At 44.7% G+C, this 12,099-nt stretch overlaps 1 long non-coding RNA gene across 1 annotated transcript in view; it reads right to left on the minus strand.

The window, feature by feature from the left end:
• LOC119259039 (uncharacterized) overlaps window positions 1–12,099 on the minus strand; it is a 103,406-nt gene that overhangs the window by 18,248 nt on the left and 73,059 nt on the right. The gene's annotated exons all lie outside the window — the stretch shown is intronic.

Below are 12,099 nucleotides of genomic sequence, written 5' to 3' on the forward strand. Positions count from 1 at the left end.
CTAATAAAGGATGGCTTGGGAACAATGGGAGGTGGGGGCCTTATGTGAGTCAGACCCACTTTTACTAAGGGTCTACCATGTGCCAAGAATAGCATGGGACTGTCACATACATTAATCTCTCACTCAACAGATGCAGAAACTAGGACTCAAGCGATATTAACAACAGTCTAGTGCTCTACAATGAAAGGAGATGGAGAAGGGACTCTGGTCCAGTTTGGTCTAGCGTCTAAGCCTAGGTCCTCCCTCCCTCCCTCTTTCTTTCATTCCTTCCATCCCTCTCTTCTCTTTCTTTTGGACCTTCAGGCAGAGAGTTGAGTCAACTGAACTCCTCAGTTCCTAGCAATTGATCATCACTGCTCCACACAAAGCCTCTCTTGTTTCATTACCCACATTCTCCACACCTCACTGCTCCAGGATCACACTTCACATGTTCGAGAGGTCAGGCTACTCACTGACACTCTGTGTATCTAGGAGATCAAGACTTTGGGTTTGTTTTCTTAAGGATCAAAATCCTATTTTAATTGGAAAACACGTCTAGGTGACTCTCCAATACTCCCATAATTGGTCAACACACCAGCCCTATTATGGGCTAAATTCTGGACTTAAGATGTAGAATTGGTAAAGAAGAGGCCCTCGAGAAGTTTAAAATTCATGTATCCACTACTCAATAACTACATATAGAGCACAGACTTCATGTGCCAGGTCCAGGGAGAGAAGACGGATGCTCTCTGACAGTTAAGAGTCTGGAGGGGGAACCGACTGGGAGAACATTTTTGCATACAACACTAATGATAAAGAACTGATCACAAAAATCTACAAAGAGCTGATGAGACTCAACAACAACAAAGAAAAGAATCCTGTCAAAAAATGGGCAGAAGAGCTAAAAAGAAACTTCTCTGAAGAGGAAATGCAAATGGCCAACAGGCATATGAAAAAAATGTTCAACATCACTTGTAATCAGGGAAATGCAAATCAAAACTACCATGAGATACCATCTTACACCAGTGAAAATGGCACATATTAAAAAAACTAGCAACAACAAATGTTGGCGAGGATGTGGAGAAAAAGGAACTCTCCTGCACTGTTGGTGGGAGTGCAAACTGGTCCAGCCACTGTGGAGAGCTGTGTGGAGATTTCTGGACCTACTAAACATAGAGCTTCCATATGATCCAGCAATTCCACTCCTAGGTATTTACCCAAAGGACACAGAAACATCCATTCCAAAGAGCACCTGCACCCCTATGTTTATAGCAGCACTATTTACAATAGCTAAGCTTTGGAAACAGCCCAAATGCCCAAAAACAGATGACTGGATCAAGAAGATGTGGTACATATACACCATGGAATATTACTCAGCATTCAAAAAGATAAACACATGCAATTTGCAGCAACATGGATGGAGCTGAAAGGGATCATGCTCAGCGAAATAAGCCAGAAAGAAAAAGAAAAATACCAGATGGTCTCACTCATAGCAGAAATCTAGAAAACTTAAATAAGGGACCAGGAAAAAGAATAACTATAAGAAAGTAAAAATCAAAATCAACAAACAACTATGAACCAGAGACACTCTTTGGGGGATGGGGGGCGGGGAGGGGAAGGGTCAAAATAAGGGGGTCGCAATTGTATGGGGAATATAAAAAAAATAAACAAATAAATAAAAAGAATAAAATTTTAGTATAAAAAAAGAGTCTGGAGGGGGAGAAGACAAATAAGCATAAGCAATCAGACCTATGTCACAAGGTTGTGACAGGGGAGGTGCAGGAAAGTCAGGTGAACACACCTGGTCAAGGCTTGGATAGCAATATTAATTCCATAAATCATTAAGAAATATAAATCTATTAAGTATAACTGTTTCTTTTCACCTGCCTAAGAATCAAATCGTGACAATGGATCGAATTTTCATCTAATGTGAAGGGGAAGTCTGAGATGACCAGACTTAAAAAGCAGACCATGTGTCAGGCAGTGAGTTAAGTTTGGATGCCTGGGGGGATACCTCAGGGAAGGAAGCATTAGTCCTAGACTTGTGGAGACTGGGGACACAGGAGGTATGTCTAATGGGACACAGATATTCCCATATGTAGACACCTTCACTCAAGAAAACAAACAGGGTGTCTAACACGGATCCCAACCAAAAGACACAGCACAGAGGGCACTCCCCTGCAGGCAGGAGTCACAACTAGGCTCCTTCCCACATGGGTAACTCTACATGTGACCCTGGGATAGGTGGCAGAGGTGCAGTGTGAACAGTGAACAGTGGAATGTTCTCCTGATCAGTCCAGGTGCCTATCAAGTGTGAAGGGAGAAGTGAGCACCACTCCCTACCCTTGACATACATGAGTGTGCCCAGCATGGAACCTGCTCATCAAGAGCTGGTCCCCTGAGGTAGGTCCGGTCCCCCATATCAATGAGTCCATATGGAGAGACCTACAAGGTTCTTCAATTCAAACCTTTTTGTCCCCAGCCCAGCTGTGCTGAACAAGGGGCGCTCACAGTGACAGTTTCCTAGACTATGCCCCTGCAGCAGATCTCAGGAAGTTCTGACATTAAGCCCAGGCCCTTCTCACTCAGGATCTGGGTACCATTCGGCCCAGATGGTAAAGGACACAAGAGCTATCAGAACCCCCTTCTGGGAGCCCAGACTGCTGGTGTCATGCCGATTGGGATGAACTGGCTCACTGTGTCTCTCTCACTGGAGCCAGGACAGCAGGAGGGGAATGTGAGGTAATTCAGTGGGATAACTTTCAACCTGCTCTAAGCTGGCACTGAAGAAGGTCCCCATCAGTGCAGTGTAGTGCATAAGACCATTCTTCACACACCCTTCAAAAAGTGTGGAGCCAGCAATTCCACTTCTGGGATATACCACAAAGAATTAACAGCGGAGATTCAAACAGATATTGGTATGCCAATGTTCATGGCTAGTATTATTCACAACAGCCAAAAGGTGGAAATAACCTAATGGATAAACAAATATGGTGTATAGCTACAGAATATTATTAAGCCTCAAAAAAGAAGGAAATTCTTGCACTTGCTCTCACATGAATGAACCCTGAAGGCAAACACAAAAGGACAAATATTATGATTCCACTTATGTAAGGTTCCTAGAATAGGCAAGTTCATAGAAACAGAGCAGAGAATGGTGCAGAGCAGGGCATGGGGGGAGGGAGGAGAATTGGGAAGTTATTGTTTAATAGAGTTTTCGTGTGGAATGATGAAAAAGTTCTAGAAATGGATGGTGGTGATGGTCACACACAATGTATTTAATACAACTGAATTGTACACTGCAAAATGATGCCAGTTATGTATGTTTTATATAACCGGGTTTTTGTTAAAAACAAAAACCTGGGCCTCCCCGGTGGCGCAGCGGTTGAGTGCTGGGTTGCGAAGCTGCCCGCAGCCTCTGCAGCGCCGGTTCGATCCCCGGCTGCTCCCCGGCCACCGGAGGAGGGTCCCACATGGCGCTCAGACCTCTCCTGCTGCCCGCTGCTCCCCTCAGCAGTGTACTTCGGTCCTTCTGCCTGCTCTGCTCCCTGCTCTGGCTCTGGTGAATTCTCTCACCCTCCCGCGCCTCTGACTGTACCCAGTGCTTGGATAAATAAATAAATACATCTTAAAAAAAAAAAAAAAAAAAAAAAAAAACCTGCCTCATGGAACTTACATCTCAAGTTGCAGACCTGAAAAGAGGTTCTTAACATAGGGTTAATTCTCCCCACCTCAGAGCAGGGTGATAAACTGCATACAGGTTCTACAGAATTGTCTGGAGTGGGTGATAGGAGGAGGTCAAGAAATCATTCCCCTTGAATCTATTTTCAATTTAAAGCATGTTCAGGTGAAATTTTATTTGGGAAAAAAGACCACAACATAGATTCATCAATTGCAGTGAATGTGCCATATGGTGGAAGATATTCATAATGTGAGAGGTAGAGGTGGGCAAATGGTATGTAGGAGATCTCTTAATTTTGTTGGAACCCAAAACTGCTCTTAAAAACTATGTCTAGGGAGGGCAAGGCCACTGCTGCTTAAAAACATGTTCTTTTCTAAACCACTACCTGACTTCTTTAAAATGACCACTGGTTGAGCTGTTTCCATGAAAAATAAGCAGGCAGGGTCCACGTTGAAGGAGAGTCTCCTGAGCACTCTGCCGTCAGGTGTGGCTCTGCAAGGGTGTTTAACAGTAGGCAGGGATCAGAGGTGTAAGCAGGGTAAGCCTGGCAGGATAGGGCTCTCAAAGGCCTGCTCACCCTTGCCTGGACTGAGGAGGTTAGTGATTAGTTCCCTGGCCCTATCTTCTCTGCAGGGTGGGGTTCTCAGCTGAGTCACCTCTGGTCTTGCCCAGGGCGGGGTACAGAAATGGCACCTGATTTTGGCCTTGGAAACCGTGGTTCCAAGTCCTCGCTCTGCCCTTTAGAGACACTTAATGTCCCAGCCTATTTACTTAGCTGTAAAATGGAAATGACCTGACTCCACCCATCTCCCAGGAAATGATGTGCCATACCACCACCGGGGACACCCAGCACAGTGCCAAGCATGGTAGGAGTGAGCACAAGAAGCTTTAGTGTTTAGGCCTAAAGTTCAGGAATGGGGGGATCAAGGCCCTAGCTATGGCCAGGAGACCCTGCATCCTTGGACCTGCCCACTGCAGGGTTTCTCCAATCAGTGAGGGGGCCTCAAAATATCTTTTGACGCAGGTATTTCTGAGGTAAAGCTGATTTATTCCATACCATCTAAGAAGGCAAGGAGGTAGGGGGTTGGAGACAGAAACTACTAGGAGGCGTCTGCCTTAACAATAGATTATTACAAAGTATGCATGCATAATTCCTTATGCATCCTATTGTTGACATTTGCAAATGCTGTTTGATTACAAGATGATAAAACTGTTTCTCCTCATGGGGGAAATAATAAGTAGCATTAATTTATTATTGCTAAAATAACAATATCAAAGCTCTTTGAATAGGTTTCAGAGGTTTGCAGAGCCCTTCATTGATGTGTCCACCAGGCCAGAGATGAAATAAGGCTTGGTTAAAGTGTGTTTCTATGAAGCTGCCTAGAGGAATCCTTTTTTTCAGTAGGAATATAACAATGTGAGGCATAAAGAAAATCACCCAACCTTAAGTATTCTAACTAGTAGAAATTAGATTCTGATGATGAGATCACCATGATTTTTACAGGGAGAAGGTGAGGGCCACCTTCTCACATGAAACCTAGCCTGCTTCCCTCTAACAGGGCCTGCTGGTCAAACCTGTGCCCTCTAGACATATAGAATTGTCCCCTCCTCCACCCATCTGTGGCTGCAGGTGTCTGGACTCACTTCTTTTCTCCAAGTTGATGGCCCTGCCTCACCACCCATTCCTCTGCCCCTAGGCCTGCTCCCTCCTGATCACCTACCCTGGAGCTGTCCTACTCTGTTAGTCTGCTGGAACCTCTGCCTCACACTGGACATCCACGCAGCCTGAGAAGCAAGAGTGGGTAAGGGCTGCATCCCCTCCTTTGTCCTACGTCAATGTCTCTTGAGCCACATAGAGTCTGTGGAAAACCAGCCCCCTTGGGCTTCTCCACAAACCCATCTCCAGCACTTCCATTATGTACCTGGAAATTAATTTTGTAGAAACCAAATGTAAATGTTACATTTTCTCTTACAAAATTTCCAATTTTTCCTACCCTAATAAGATGTTTTGAATCCTGATTTTGTCACTGCAAAATCATTTACTTGCCTCTCCCAGGCTGTCATCTGCAGACTAGAAAAGCCTAACTTTTAGGTTCTTAATTGGAAAAAAGAAAAAAAAAATTGCTCTAAACAGCACAGGTTTCGGGCCTCCCCGGTGGCGCAGCGGTTGGGCACTGGGTTGCGAAGCTGCCCACAGCCTTGGCAGTACCGGTTCGATCCCCGGCTGCTCCGCGGCCACCGGAGGAGGGTCCCACATGGCACGCAGACCTCTCCTGCCGCCCGCTGCTCCCCTCAGCAGTGTACTTTGGTCCTTCTGCCTGCTCTGCTCCCCGCTCTGGCTCTGGTGAATTCTCTCACCCTCCCACGCTTCTGACTGTACCCAGTGCATGTGTAAACAAAAACACAAACAAACAAACAAATAAATAAATTTAAAAAAAAATGCCTCTATTAAACAGCACAGGTTTCGTTTTCCTCATCTGTGTTTAAATGTAGGGCTCATCCATGAATTGTCTCCAGTCAGAACCCCTCTCCAGAGAAGTGCTGCTTCAGAGAAGGATGCAAGTCAACCAGGATGAACACTCTTAGGGAATGTGGCAGGTGGACTTTGCACCAGGAAGGGGTTGCTGAGACTCCACTAACATCTGCTCTACTGCTGGGAGCTTCATTTCATTGCACATGATCTTCGTTGCTTCCTGCCTTCCTCAAATCCCCATCAGTCTGAGGACTAGTCTCCAGAGTTGGAAAACAAATGGGAATTGGGCACATGCTCTTTACCTATGACATTAATAAAACGCACCTCTCCCTAGCAGGGAGCCCGTTTTTGCCTTTTTCATCCTGTGCTCAAAAATAGATGTCAATACAGAAGCAGACAAGCAACCTTTGTGCTGGCTGGGCTTCCTAATTTACAATTACTGCTAATTCTGAACTTTGGTCCTTCAGGACACTGGCTCTGACAAACCTGTGGGTATATATCGTACACCGAGTATCATGAACATGGAAAAACCTTAGAATGAAAATCCAAGTTCATCTGAAAAAAAAAATAGGAAATTTTATAAGAGAAAATGTAACATTTACATTTGGTTTCTACAAAATTAATTTCCAGGTACATAATGGAAGTGCTGGAGATGGGTTTGTGGAGAAGCCCAAGGGGGCTGGTTTTCCACAGACTCTATGTGGCTCAAGAGACATTGACGTAGGACAAAGGAGGGGATGCAGCCCTTACCCACTCTTGCTTCTCAGGCTGCGTGGATGTCCAGTGTGAGGCAGAGGTTCCAGCAGACTAACAGAGTAGGACAGCTCCAGGGTAGGTGATCAGGAGGGAGCAGGCCTAGGGGCAGAGGAATGGGTGGTGAGGCAGGGCCATCAACTTGGAGAAAAGAAGTGAGTCCAGACACCTGCAGCCACAGATGGGTGGAGGAGGGGACAATTCTATATGTCTAGAGGGCACAGGTTTGACCAGCAGGCCCTGTTAGAGGGAAGCAGGCTAGGTTTCATGTGAGAAGGTGGCCCTCACCTTCTCCCTGTAAAAATCATGGTGATCTCATCATCAGAATCTAATTTCTACTAGTTAGAATACTTAAGGTTGGGTGATTTTCTTTATGCCTCACATTGTTATATTCCTACTGAAAAAAAGGATTCCTCTAGGCAGCTTCATAGAAACACACTTTAACCAAGCCTTATTTCATCTCTGGCCTGGTGGACACATCAATGAAGGGCTCTGCAAACCTCTGAAACCTATTCAAAGAGCTTTGATATTGTTATTTTAGCAATAATAAATTAATGCTACTTATTATTTCCCCCCATGAGGAGAAACAGTTTTATCATCTTGTAATCAAACAGCATTTGCAAATGTCAACAATAGGATGCATAAGGAATTATGCATGCATACTTTGTAATAATCTATTGTTAAGGCAGACGCCTCCTAGTAGTTTCTGTCTCCAACCCCCTACCTCCTTGCCTTCTTAGATGGTATGGAATAAATCAGCTTTACCTCAGAAATACCTGCATCAAAAGATATTTTGAGGCCCCCTCACTGAGTGGAGAAACCCTGCAGTCACTCAGGAAGGCTCACAGACGCAGATCTGGGGACCAGGTGGCCAGTTTCCAGACCGAGGATGCAGACCTGGTGCTGCTATAGTGAGGGACTATCCTCAGGTAAAAGCAGTGAAGAGAGTAGAATTGGTATTCCAAAATGACCCCCTTCCACTGTTCCCTAAACACCTATCCCAATCCATTTTAGGCTATCCCACTCAGGCCTGCCATCCCCAAGAAATGTCCAATTCAGAGTACTATCACTATATCTATCTTCAGGGCAGTCATTCTCAGCAAATTTTCAGACTGGAAAGGATTTGTTCACAAATTAACACTGGTAAACAATGGCATCCAAGAGTGTTGGAAAGATTTCAATCTGTGAGGCAGGTAAGGGCTATGGAGTTTGGCCCCATGGATATGTTTAAGTCACAAATACTCTCTAACTCAGAATCACCTTTGCATTTTGTCTCCACATCACTCATCGTGCCTGTCTCCTTCTCCCTTTTGAGTTTTTCCCAGCCAGCCTTTACCACCTCTCACACAAATAGGCCTGTATCCACCCTCCAGGCTGAAGGCCAAAGATGTATGCATATTTAGTTATTTAAAATAGACTATTTAAGCAATATTGAACACAGCTTCATCAAAAAAAAAAAAATCCAAGCAGTCTGGAAGTACACAGAATAAAATATTAAAACTCCCTTTCCACTGAGCTGTGGCATGAGCAGAACAGGAAAAGGAGGTGGAAGGTTCCAAGGAAAGGCACAGGCAATGTCTATGATAAGAAGGAATGGAACAAACAAGGACCGAGAGAACTGTGAGGAGAGTTATAGACAACTGCCTTCTTGGGGATGCAAAACAAGGGGTTGAAGCTACATGGATCAGAGAAAGAAAGCTCTTTTGTTTTTTAAAGAACCATTTTCAAAGTTACCTTTGGGGGGCAACTAGATAGCAGTACAGTCGAGTGGGGTGTCAGGTCTGGTGTCCCTATCTCTTAACTGGTGAATGCGACCTAAACGTGTCTGCTCTTCTTTTCTCAATTTAAATCTAACTTTTAATTAAAATTTGAAAAACAGTTCCTGGGCCTCCCCAGTGGCGCAGTGGTTGAGCGCTGGGTTGCGAAGCTGCCTGCAGCCTCTGCAGCGCAGGTTCCATCCCCGGCCACCGGGAGAGGGTCCCACATGGCACGCAGACCTCTCCTGCTGCCCGCTGCTCCCCTCAGCAGTGTACTTCGGTCCTTCTGCCTGTTCTGCTTCCCGCTCTGGCTCTGGTGAATTCTCTCACCCTCCCATGCTTCTGACTATACCCAGTGCTTGTATAAATTAATAAATAAATCTTTAAACAAAAAAACAAAAAACAGTTCCTCAGATACCCTAGTCACACTTCAAATGCTCATGTAGCCACATATGGACAGTGGCTACGATATTGTATAGCACAGAAAAACATTTCCATCAATGCAGAGAGGTCTACCAGTCAGTTATGTTCTAGAATGAGCAAATGAATAATTTATTCCAAGATTACCTTCTCTTAGGAATGTAACAACTTCCATTATTTCTATTATAGCTATAATTCTAAATGCACATGCCTCTGGGAGAGGTACTGGAATGGCTTAAATTCTTACCAAAAAGTAACTGGTTAATGTCAAGAGCCTGAAGATAGCCAGAATTTACGAAACCAACCATTGGACACTGGGTGTTAGAGAGAGCATGGAGAGAGAGAGAGAGAGAGAGAGAGAGAGAGAGAGAGAGAGAGAGAGAGCGAGTGCATGTGTGCATATGTGTGTTGGGAGGAGGGAAGGAAGGGAGGACAAGATACTGCCCCTAACTAAATATGCTATCTGAGGAGACTGATGGATAAAGATTAAGTTTCTCTATCAGTGACTGTGGAAAATTTTGAGATCCGTGAGGCAAGGAAGTGACCCACAGTTATTGTTCATCTTCAAGGGACAAGGCTGAATTTACTCCCCAATGGTTCTCAGCAAGGGAGTTATTACATAGAAAAAAAAAACCCTTCTCTATGTCTAGAGAGGGAATAAGAAATGAACAGAGGCCTTCCCAAAGGTGGAGATTTATGAACATGACTCTCTTCTGCCCTCTATATTTACTCTATAACAAGGTCAATGGCTTCTATCTCCATCACATCTATGACTTCTAGACACACATTATAGGCCCCGGACTAAAGATCCAAATATTCCTCCAGAGCTACCATCAACAATTCCAAAGGAAAAGAAAACAATCTCTACCCTGCCTCCACTCCCCTTCCTGTATTCCAAATTTTAGCTCATCTTCCACCTGCTCACTCCCGCCTCCAGGTCAGCACCTTGTGAGTCACTGCAGACTCCTCCCACTTCTTCCTTGTTCTCCTACTCAAAGTCACCACAACTTAACCACCTCTCCACTTTGCCTTGACTCTGTCCAGCACTGATCCTCTCCAACCCTCACTATTGCAGGTGCTACCTACTGGCTTTCCTGATTCTAGTCACACCAGCCCAGTGGTTCTGGACTACAGATAAGTAACAAGGTGACCTGGGGAGGTGTTTAAAATCTAGATACTGACTCAGTAGATCTGGTCAGGCTAAGCATGTGTATTTTGCAAAAGTGCCCCAGGTGATTCTGATACATACATACCCTTCATTAAGAACCACTGCCTCCTCCTCCTCATTATTAATAATAACAAAAACAACAATTAACATTTTTTGCATACTTACATGTACTGCCTCATGTAATCTTCATGAGGTAGGAGCTATCATCTACTCCCATTTTAAAGTTGTTAAAACTGAGGTACCAAAATCGCATGGCTAGTGAGGGAAAGGACCAGAAAATGATCCAACACTCCTAACTACTCTGTTCTCCATAACACACTATAGACTTGAGCTTTGGCTCCCTCCATAACACCCTTTAAAGACAATTTTAGAGGAGGAGGAGAAGGATCAAAACAGGGGAGGGAAGAGCACAAGGGACTATGGCGATGGTGCCCTGGTGAATTGGTGGTGGGAATTCCATGGCGACTATACCTGAGAGGAGAAAGCAAACGTACAAAAATGAACAATGATGTAAAATACATACAAATAAATAAATTATATTAGTAAAATGAATAAAATAAAATAAAATAAAATAAAGACAATTTTAGAAAAAGATGGTGGCTTGGGGACACACTCATTTCCCTCTCTACCTGACTTTCCAACAACAGCTTCTTAAATATAAAAGAAGCATCTTAGAGTGGAGTACACATTAAAAATCCTCTGAGATGCTTCTTAGGACCTGTGATTTACTGTATGTTTATTTCTCCTCCATAGAAAAGATCATTATCCTAAATAAGAACCTAGCAAATGTGAAATAGGTTTTTAAAAATACATGCACAATAAAAATTAGGAAAAAGCCATCACAATTCTGACAATTGTTAAAAATTCTGTCTGGAATAACACATTTAAGAATAGATTAAGATCCTCATAGGAAATCCCTGAAGGAGACCAGGCTCAGAGAGAGCACTGGTTGGAGGCAAGATAGACAGGAAAATCTCAGTCTGGGCTGGCTTGGCTATAGTGGGAGTTTATGGCTGAGTGCTACAGCAGCTGCAGCAGCAGGGACGTGGGGCTCTGACCACAGCTCATGGACCAGAGGCTGGAAAGTGACCCAAGCAAAGATAAATGGTAGTCAGGGGCTTCTTCTTAAAGAGGACGTGTGTTTTCTGTACCAAGAAGCAAGTCCAGCCCCATCAAATCCAGCTACTCTTTGTTTAATATTTTTGAATAATGTTTAATGTTTATTAATACAAAGGGCAGCACTGGGTCACCCATGTTTCTAGCTCCACTCTGCAGTCCAAGGGGAGCAGGGCTTGGCACAGTGCTTTTATAGTCCATCCTAAAAGAACAAAGAAAATTCTGAGAGGAAAAAAAGTGTAATAAAGGACAACTTCCCCTAGCACTTATTAAGAAATATTTAAATGTGAAGCTGTCCGCAGCCTCTGCAGCATGAGTTGGATCCCCCCCTGTTCGGCCAGAGAGCTACTCACATGGCACAGCAGACCTCTCCTGACTCACCCACTGCTCCCCTCAGTAGTGTATTTCAGTCAGTCTGCCTGTTCTGCTCCCCACTCTATCTCTGGTGAATCCTCTCACCCCCTGCACCTCTGACCTGTAGCCCAGTTCTTATATGCATAAATAAATAAATCTTTAAAAAATATTTAAAGAGGGCCTCCCCAGTGGCACAGCGGTTGAGCGCTGGGTTGTGAAGCTCCCCGCGGCCTCTGCGGCGCCGGTTCGATCCCCAGCTGCTCCCCGGCCACCGGAGGAGGGTCCCACATGGCGCGCAGACCTCTCCTGCCGCCCGCTGCTCCCCTCAGCAGTGTACTTCGGTCCTTCTGCCTGCTCTGCTCCCCACTCTGGCTCTGGTGAATTCTCTCACCCTCCC

This window comes from Talpa occidentalis, unplaced genomic scaffold (genome assembly GCF_014898055.3).
Source record: "Talpa occidentalis isolate TD23 unplaced genomic scaffold, MPIMG_talOcc4v2.1 talOcc4.5, whole genome shotgun sequence".
In the NCBI taxonomy this organism is placed as follows: Eukaryota; Metazoa; Chordata; class Mammalia; order Eulipotyphla; family Talpidae; genus Talpa; species Talpa occidentalis.